This window comes from Delphinapterus leucas, chromosome 9, assembly GCF_059928025.1.
Source record: "Delphinapterus leucas isolate spDelLeu-1000000601 "Yukka" chromosome 9, BTC_Dleu_Yukka2, whole genome shotgun sequence".
In the NCBI taxonomy this organism is placed as follows: domain Eukaryota; kingdom Metazoa; phylum Chordata; class Mammalia; order Artiodactyla; family Monodontidae; genus Delphinapterus; species Delphinapterus leucas.
This window is the reverse complement of record NC_143137.1, coordinates 64,638,842-64,647,595: the sequence shown is the minus strand read 5'-3', so window position 1 is coordinate 64,647,595 and position 8,754 is coordinate 64,638,842.

Here is an 8,754-nt window from a genome sequence, read left to right as displayed (position 1 = left end):
ATTTATTAGAGATATTCTAATAAAAAAAACCAGGGGCATGCTCAACACTCTGACTGGAAATCTTAGTTAGATCACCAGTTCATAAGGTGTATTTTCCACTTTACATGACTGTAGGTGACAGTATTGCTTAAACTCTCTGTCATGATACAAGAATCCCCTTTCCTCAAATTTCTGTAACATTCTCCTCACTTCTTTTTTTTAAATTAATTTTTATTGGAGTATAGTTGATTTTAATGTTGTGTTAGTTTCTGCTGGACAGCAAAGTGAATCAGGTATACGTATACATATATATACTCTTTTTTAGGTTCTTTTCCCATATAGATCATTACAGAGTTTTGAGCAGAGTACCCTGTGCTATACAGTAGGTCCTTATTAGTTATCTATTATATATATATTAGTGTGTATGTATCAATCCCAATCTCCCAATTTATCCCTCCTTCCCTTCCCCCTTGGTAACCATAAGTTTGTTGTCTACATCTGTGACTGTATTTCTGTTTTGTAAATAAGTTCATTTGTACCATTTTTTAAAGTTTCCACATATAAGCGATATCATATGATATTTCTCTTTCTCTGACTTCTTTCACTCAGTATGACAATCTCTAGGTCCATCCTTGTCACTGCAAATGGCATTATTTCATTCCTTTTTAAGGCTGAGTAATATTCCATCGTATATATGTACTACATCTTCTTCATTCATCTTGTTGATGAACAGTTAGGTTGCTTCCATGTCCTGGCTATTGTAAATAGTGCTGCAGTGAACATTGGGGTGCATGTATCTTTGTGAATTATGGTTTTCTCCAGATATATGTCCAGTAGTGGGATTGCTGGGTCGTATGGTAGTTCTATTTTTAGTTTCTTAAGGAACTTCCATACTGTTCTCCATAGTGGCTGTATCAATTTACATTCCCACCAGCAGTGCAGGAGGGTTCCCTTTTCTCCATACCCTCTCCAGCATTTATTGTTTGTAGATTTTTTGATGATGGCCGTTCTGACTGGTGTGAGGTGACACCTCATTGTGGTTTTGATTTTCATTTCTCTAATAATTAGTGATGTTGAGCATCTTTTCATGTGCATCTTGGCCATCTGTATGTCTTCTTTGGAGATCTCACTTCTTTTTAAGTTCTTACTGGCAGCTACCATTAGCCTTTTTCTAACAGTCTTGTTTTTAAGAAGTACCTTTGGCTTTGACTAACACTTTCCTCATTGTCCTTCCAGCTCTGCCCACTGCCTGGTTCCAGTATGCCACTCCCATATTTTAAATTTTTGGTTACAGCAGCATACGTCTTCAAGGACCATAGTCTTTGTTAGGTATCTATTGCTACATAATGAATTACCTCAAAATTTAGCTGATTACAGCCAGTAAAATTTATCATCTCAGTTTCCACGTGTCAGAAATTTGGAAGCAACTTAGCTGGGTGGTTCTGACTCAGGGTCTGTTATGAGGCTGTGGTCAAGACTGGCCAGGCCTGCAGTTATCTGAAGGTTGACTGGTGCTAAAGGATCTGCTTCCAATGAGATCAGGGGTCAACACACTTGCATGGAGTCTAGCCTAAAGAAATCACCAGTGATGCATACAGAGTTTAAAAGATTAAGTCACATAAAAATGAAATCTTTTTGTGTGAGAAAAAAGCATTTCACAACTTTATCACAAATATTCCTCATAATATTGATACATGGCTTATGGTTCAGATAGTATTATGAGACTATGGAAGTTAATGATATGGTACGTATTATGTTATGTTTTACATATGGGAGAAATCAAGATTTAAAGAGGTTAAGTAATTTTTGTAAGAGAGATCAAGTTGATAGGGCCTGAAAATAGATTACTATATTTGGCAACTATGAAATCAGCTATCCTAGTCATTGATTCATCATTCATTGTCTCATCAGATTTCAAGAGCTTGTTCTAATTTTTATACATTTAATTTGATACTCTTATGTAATTTCTTATTAAAGTTTAATTACTTATTGAAGATGAAAGCTCAGCTTGACTTCACAGTGATCTCTCCTTATCCACCAAACTGATTTGTCATTTGAGAGTTATATTTTAAATTAAAGTGAAATTAAATTAAAACTCAAGTCAAAAAAGTTATGAGCACTCCTTTTTTTTCCTTCAAAAAGAAAATTTAATCCATTTTAGGTCAGTGAATATTCAAAATTTAATTGTTTTTATGTTGATAAATCTACACAAGGGGGTCTCCTAGAGAGAGTGCATACTTATAATTAAATCAATTAGTATAATAGAGAATGGTACAGTATGCCAGGCATTCAGTTTACCAATCTGTGGGATTATTTCAAGAAAGACATCTAAGACCACATGTTTGCTTCTATGCACAGCAAAAATCCTTTGAAATGACCAAAATGAATACAAAATTTAAAAACTTATTTTTCAGTGTTGGAAAAAGGGAGGATACTAGCAATTCTCCAGAAGGTTTGAGGTTTTATGTAGACCGCAGTACACAAAGGATTGGATTTAAGGGAATAAGGACTATCTGTGTAGTTAAAATAGTCAAAAGGTGGACCCTCTGAGGAAATAAGCACATCAGATTCCCCCAGTAGGAGCCCAAATTTGGAAAACTAGCAGTCTGTAGATATCAGGGGAAAAAAATGGCTGTTTGGAGGGCAAACTGATACATTTGGGTGGACACATTTGCAATACCAGATGTATCAAAAGCTTGAAAAGCTGCAAAACTCTTGGCTAAATTACCTGACCAATATATAACAATCCATGTTTATTGTAGCATTCTGTATAGTGCTGGAAAAAATTTTTTATAAGACCTAAATTTCCACAAATAGAATATCAGTTAGGTAAATCATGGTAAATTGATACAACATGCCATTCAACCATAGTATAGATCTAATTGTGCAAACATGAAGAACATATGAGATTAACTGTCTAGTAGGGTCAGTCTTTGTGTGTGTGTGTGTATGTGTGTGTGTGTGTGTGTATACCTGAGCCCCCCAACATTTATTGAAACAGAGTTATTTTTATAGCATATTGGGTAGTTAAAAAGAAAATTATAAAACAACTTATAGGATGACCTTAAATTTATTTAAATATATTTTTAATTGCCTAATAGGATGACAGCAAAATATGAAGACTAGATACCTTTAGTTCATGGGATTTATGAAAAATTTTCTTTCCTGATAATTAGCAGTAATTTCTAGGGTTTTTTTCCTACAGTGATTTGCTCAAGTAAAAACGAAGAGAATTTTTAAAAAATTCTGTGACTTAATCAAGACAGTGTATGGTACTGGCACAAAACCAGAAATATAGATCAATGGAACAGGATAGAAAGCACAGAGATAAACCCACGCACATATGGTCACCTTATCTTTGATAAAGGAGGCAAGAATATACAGTGAAGAAAAGAAAGCCTCTTCAATAAGTGGTGCTGGGAAAACTGGACAACTACATGTAAAAAGAATGAAATTAGAACAGTTCCTGACACCATACACAAAAATAAACTCAAAATGGATTAAAGACCTAAATGTAAGGCCAGACACTATCAAACTCTTAGAGGAAAACATAGGCAGAACACTCTATGACATAAATCACAGCAAGATCCTTTTTGACCCACCTCCTAGAGAAATGGAAATAAAAACAAAAATAAACAAATGGGACCTAATGAAACTTCAAAGCTTTTGCACAGCAAAGGAAACCATCAACAAGACGAAAAGACAACCCTCAGAATGGGAGAAAATATTTGCAAATGAAGCAACTGAGAAAGGATTAATCTCCAAAATATACAAGCAACTCATGCAGCTCAATATCAAAAAAACAAACAACCCAATCCAAAAATGGGCAGAAGACCTAAATAGACATTTATCCAAAGAAGATATACAGATTGCCAACAAACACATGAAAGGATGCTCAACATCACTAATCATTAGAGAAATGCAAATCAAACCCGCAATGAGGTATCACCTCACAGCGATCAGAATGACCATCATCAAAGCATCTACAAACAATAAATGCTGGAGAGGGTGTGGAGAAAAGGGAACCCTCCTGCACTGCTGGTGGGAATGTAAATTGATACAGCCACTATGGAGAACAGTGTGGAGGTTCTTTAAAAAACTAAAAATAGAACTACCATATGACCCAGCATTCCCACTACTGGGCATATGCCCTGAGAAAACCATAATTCGAAAAGAGTCATGTACCACAATGTTCACTGCAGCTCTATTTACAATAGCCAGGACATGGGAGCAACCTAAGCGTCCATCAACAGATGAACGGATAAAGAAGACGTGGCACATATATACAATGGAATATTACTCAGCCATAAAAAGAAACGAAATTGAGTTATTTGTAGCGAGGTGGATGGACCTAGAGTGTGTCATACAGGGTGAAGTAAGTCAGAAAGAGAAAAACAAATACCGTATGCTAACACATATATAAGGAATCTTAAAAAAAAAATTGTTCTGAAGAACCTAGGAGCAGGACAGGAATCAAGACACAGACGTAGAGAATGGACTTGAAGGCACAGGGAGCAGGAAGGGTAAGCTGGGATGAAGTGAGAGAGTGGCATGGACACATATACACTACCAAATGTAAAATAGATAGCTAGTGGGAAGCAGCTACATAGCACAGGGAGATCAGCTCGGTGCTTTGTGACCACCTAGAGGGGAGGGATAGGGAAGGTGGGAGGGAGGCACAAGAGGGAGGGGATATGGGTATATATGTATACCTATAGCTGTTTTACTTTGTTATACAGCAGCAACTAACACAACATTGTAAAGCAATTATACTCCAATAAAGATATTTTTTAAAAAATCTGTGACTTGTGTATTTCAAAATAGGATACTGTGCAGCATTCATGAGACAGAATTTAATATACTACTAAGTTGTTTGTGCATTCCTTGATCATGATAAACTAGGACGTGCCGTTCCATAAGCAAATCCAGGAGGGAAAATGCATCATCTCATTTGAAGGATGCAGACATATTTAGTCAAACAAGAAACTGGCTCATCTGAGAGTTTTATAGCAAACAAGGACAGAAAGTAGTTTGCATAATTTTCTCATGCTCCTTTTATAGTGTTTATCCTTTATAAGGCTCTTTGGAACAGTTGCTAGCCACCTGTCAATAATGTGGCCTTTTATAGACTCAACCTTTTATTGTTCTCATGCCCTTGACATACAGAAAAACAACCTTAGAAGGAGTCAGTGTTGAATAGGGTAGGCAACATACTACTTTTAAATATAAAAGACTGTCTTTTGTAGACTGACATAAAGAGAGAGTTTTGAATGATGTGAAGAGAATAGGCATGTTATGAAATCTTCCTTAGGGGGAATAAAAATAAATTGATTATTTTATCAACGTTTTTGGAAATTGAGTTAAGAATTATATTTAAAGCACTAGTCAGTGGAAAACGAAGCCAAGTAGCATTCATTTAAAGTTGTTGTAACAATTTTGCATAATATTGCATCAGTTCCAAGTGAAAATATTTGTATTGTGAGTCCAACAATTACATAAATATTTTGTATATGCAATCATTTGTTTTAACTTCTTTTTAGTTGAATAAGATATCCAGTATATTTTTCTCAATTCACATAAAATCTGTCAAGCTAAGTGTTCTACACGTATTTATTAACCTACACCCTAGAAGTGCTTTCATGATACTGAATGAACACAATCCTACAAATCTGTATGCAGGAATACATTTCCATCCATAAAAGGACATTACCAAGCTCTTAAGTAGAAAGGTGCCTATCTTTTGTTTTGCACACTTAGATTCCAAGTTCTCTGTATATAATCATGAACAAGAATAATAAAGGAAGCAAGTTTCAAATCAATGGAAATTCTTTCTATTCTTGTTAAAAATACAAACATCCTGATATACACACACACACGCTCACGCAGACACACACAACCTTTCCAACACCACCATTTCCCACTCTTAGTAATATGAGATGTGGGACTACAATTTAATATTTGTGCAGAGACCTGTGAATTAAATATCATATTCTCATACTGTGCTTGGGAGACGACTTCATGTTTTCCTTGATAGAGTTTGCATATTGTGCTTTTCAAATTGCACTTTAAAACATTTGTACTTCTTGAAACGTGGTAGCTAATTGGGCTGATAATTCTTAGCTGCCAAGAGCAACTTTAGATGTGGTCCTCTTTCTGTTCCGTATCTGATTATTTTAAGACTACTTGGAGTACAGAACTAGACAGCCTTTCATCAGGTGTGCAGTGGTGAAGATCTGATTTTTCAATAGGTCTGTTAATTGGACACAAGTACAATACCCATGATTTAATGAAAAGTTATGATAGCAGATAAGGTACGCTGCAAAGTGAATGAGTTTTCTTTAGGTTCAATTGTGATTATATTGCCACCTCTACTTTCACTGGTGCCTTCATGCGTTTTTTTTTCCCCCCTTTAGCCTAGTATTTTTATATATCTCTAGAATTTTCTTGGGATACCTATCTTCTGGTTCTCAATGTAAATATACTTGGAATAAAATAAACCCAACAATGTTATCTATTACTAGCTGGTTAATAGAATCTATGATATTATTTTTGGAATGGAAATTGAATTGAATTTGTATATAGAATGTATGCTTTTTCTAGTTATCTAAGTCAACTTTCGAAATGCTTATTCATTATCAATGTATATGAAATAGTGTAGAATTTTTCTCGAACTCAGTTTCTTTCTGTTGGCATTGATATCAACCACGTAATGCCTTGGATAATAAAATCTGCAAACTAAATTCTCTCTTTTCTGAACAAAATGATTGAGGAAATTCATTCAAAAGCCAGCCATGTAAAAGACATGATCAAACCAAATGTTGCAGAAGATAGCAAAGTTCTGTTCTTAAGGAGCCACTGAGTCAGTCTGATGTGATAAACAGATATTGGCAAACTATTATTTAATAAACTAATTAAAATTGTGGTAAACATGATGTGAGAGACATGTGGAGTGTTCTAAGAATGTGTAAGAAGGGATCTCTCCCTAATTTGATGTTAGTAAGCTATGGATCATTTTCAAAGTAACCATCATTCACTTTTATTTTTGAAGAAACTTATAAGAAAGGCTGGAGTTTTCTGATAAAATTTGGTTTATAAGAGTAATATCTTCACCCATCCTTATTTTGTCTAGGGTAAATTTCAAACGTAATAGTTAACTAGTGTTGTATAGTTCTTGTTCATAATTTTAGAGGGTTTGTTTTTTAGTATGTGTGTTTTCCTTACTCAGTAATAACACACAGACTTAAAGTCAATCCACATTTTGTATACTCAGGTTTCGGTAATAAAATATTAATTTTCATCAGTTGAAACACACCCATTAATAGTAGTACAACCTACCTAAAGAGTACAATTAAATATTTTTAAGTGCCAAATCTATAACTTTCCTATAAAATTTTTTTGTTTTTACTTGGACGATAAAAGACTAACTTCTTAATAGTCCTAGTCTGATTCTTCAGTCTAATTTCATAATTAATATCAAAGATTGGAAAACAAAATATCAAGAAGTTCTCCTGAATTACACCTGGGTTTTACACTTTGAGTTAATGCAAGACACTTATATTTTGAAATTTAGACTTAATGGCATATAGCTTACTCCTAACTTGATGGTCCAACATAAACGTATCTTTATATGCTGTATTTAGGATGAGAAATAAAGATTACTGTTGTTCAAGTATGAAGGGGAAAATGAATAAATAGCAAAGATTTATGGAATTAACTAAAATTTCATACATTTTACTCTGTTCCCTTGAGAAGGGTCCCACGTTCTGATTCCCAAACTGGATATTTAGGAAATCTCTAAGACAGCATCAACAGATTTATGAATATATATTTTTCTTTGACAAATTAAAAATAAGATTAAAATATTATCAGGTATTCCATGTATACAGATGTAATACACTCACTGACTTTCTTAGCTCATAAAGTTTTGACATCAGCACTCTGGGAAGGCTGTTTCCCTGAATGTATTTTAAGCCACTTGTAATTCTCTACATATGCATATGAGCTTCATAAAGTAATGATATAGGTATGCCAAATTTTCACGCAACTGTGGTTAGTTAGCACAGTATTTTCAGTCAGTCTGTTTTCTGTTTACAACTCCATCATTCCATTTGTAATGAAGTTAACATCTTCTAGTTGTAAACATCTTCCTAGTTACACAAAATTAAATGTTTAAATATAGTCACATTCTTCATATTTCATTCTTTGTAGATTAATCATTTTGTATAGGAGTATCTAAGTCTCAAGCTCCGAAATGTAGGATAAATAATAAAAATAAAAGTCAGAACTGGAGTCTAAAATCCAGGATGGTTTTTTTATTCATTTAAGATGTGAACTTGGCAAGTCACCTCCCCTCCTTGTCACTTGTTTTCCTCATTCATAGAGTGAATCTATTGGCTTAGTTTAGTGGTTTTTACTTTTCAGCGACAGAAGCCTCTTCTCAGACAAAATCTATGTATAATATCAACATACATAAAAATAAATAATAATAATGGAGCTTTTCTTAGGGAAGCAGCAATGAGGGAGGAAGGGAGTGGGGTGGGGCTGAGTGACCCTGGAGCCGGACCGTGTATGCTGCTCGCCCACTTCCCACACAGCCTATTGAAGATGGCTCTAGTCCACATCAAATAATTCCTCAAATGCCAGGGGCCACGTTTTGAAAATCATGTAATTATATGATTATTACGTTTCTTTAAAATTCCAAAATAATGTAATCTCTATTACATAAATTGCTATTTGTCTATTAAAGTCTTGAGAATCCTATTATCTACCTTAAAA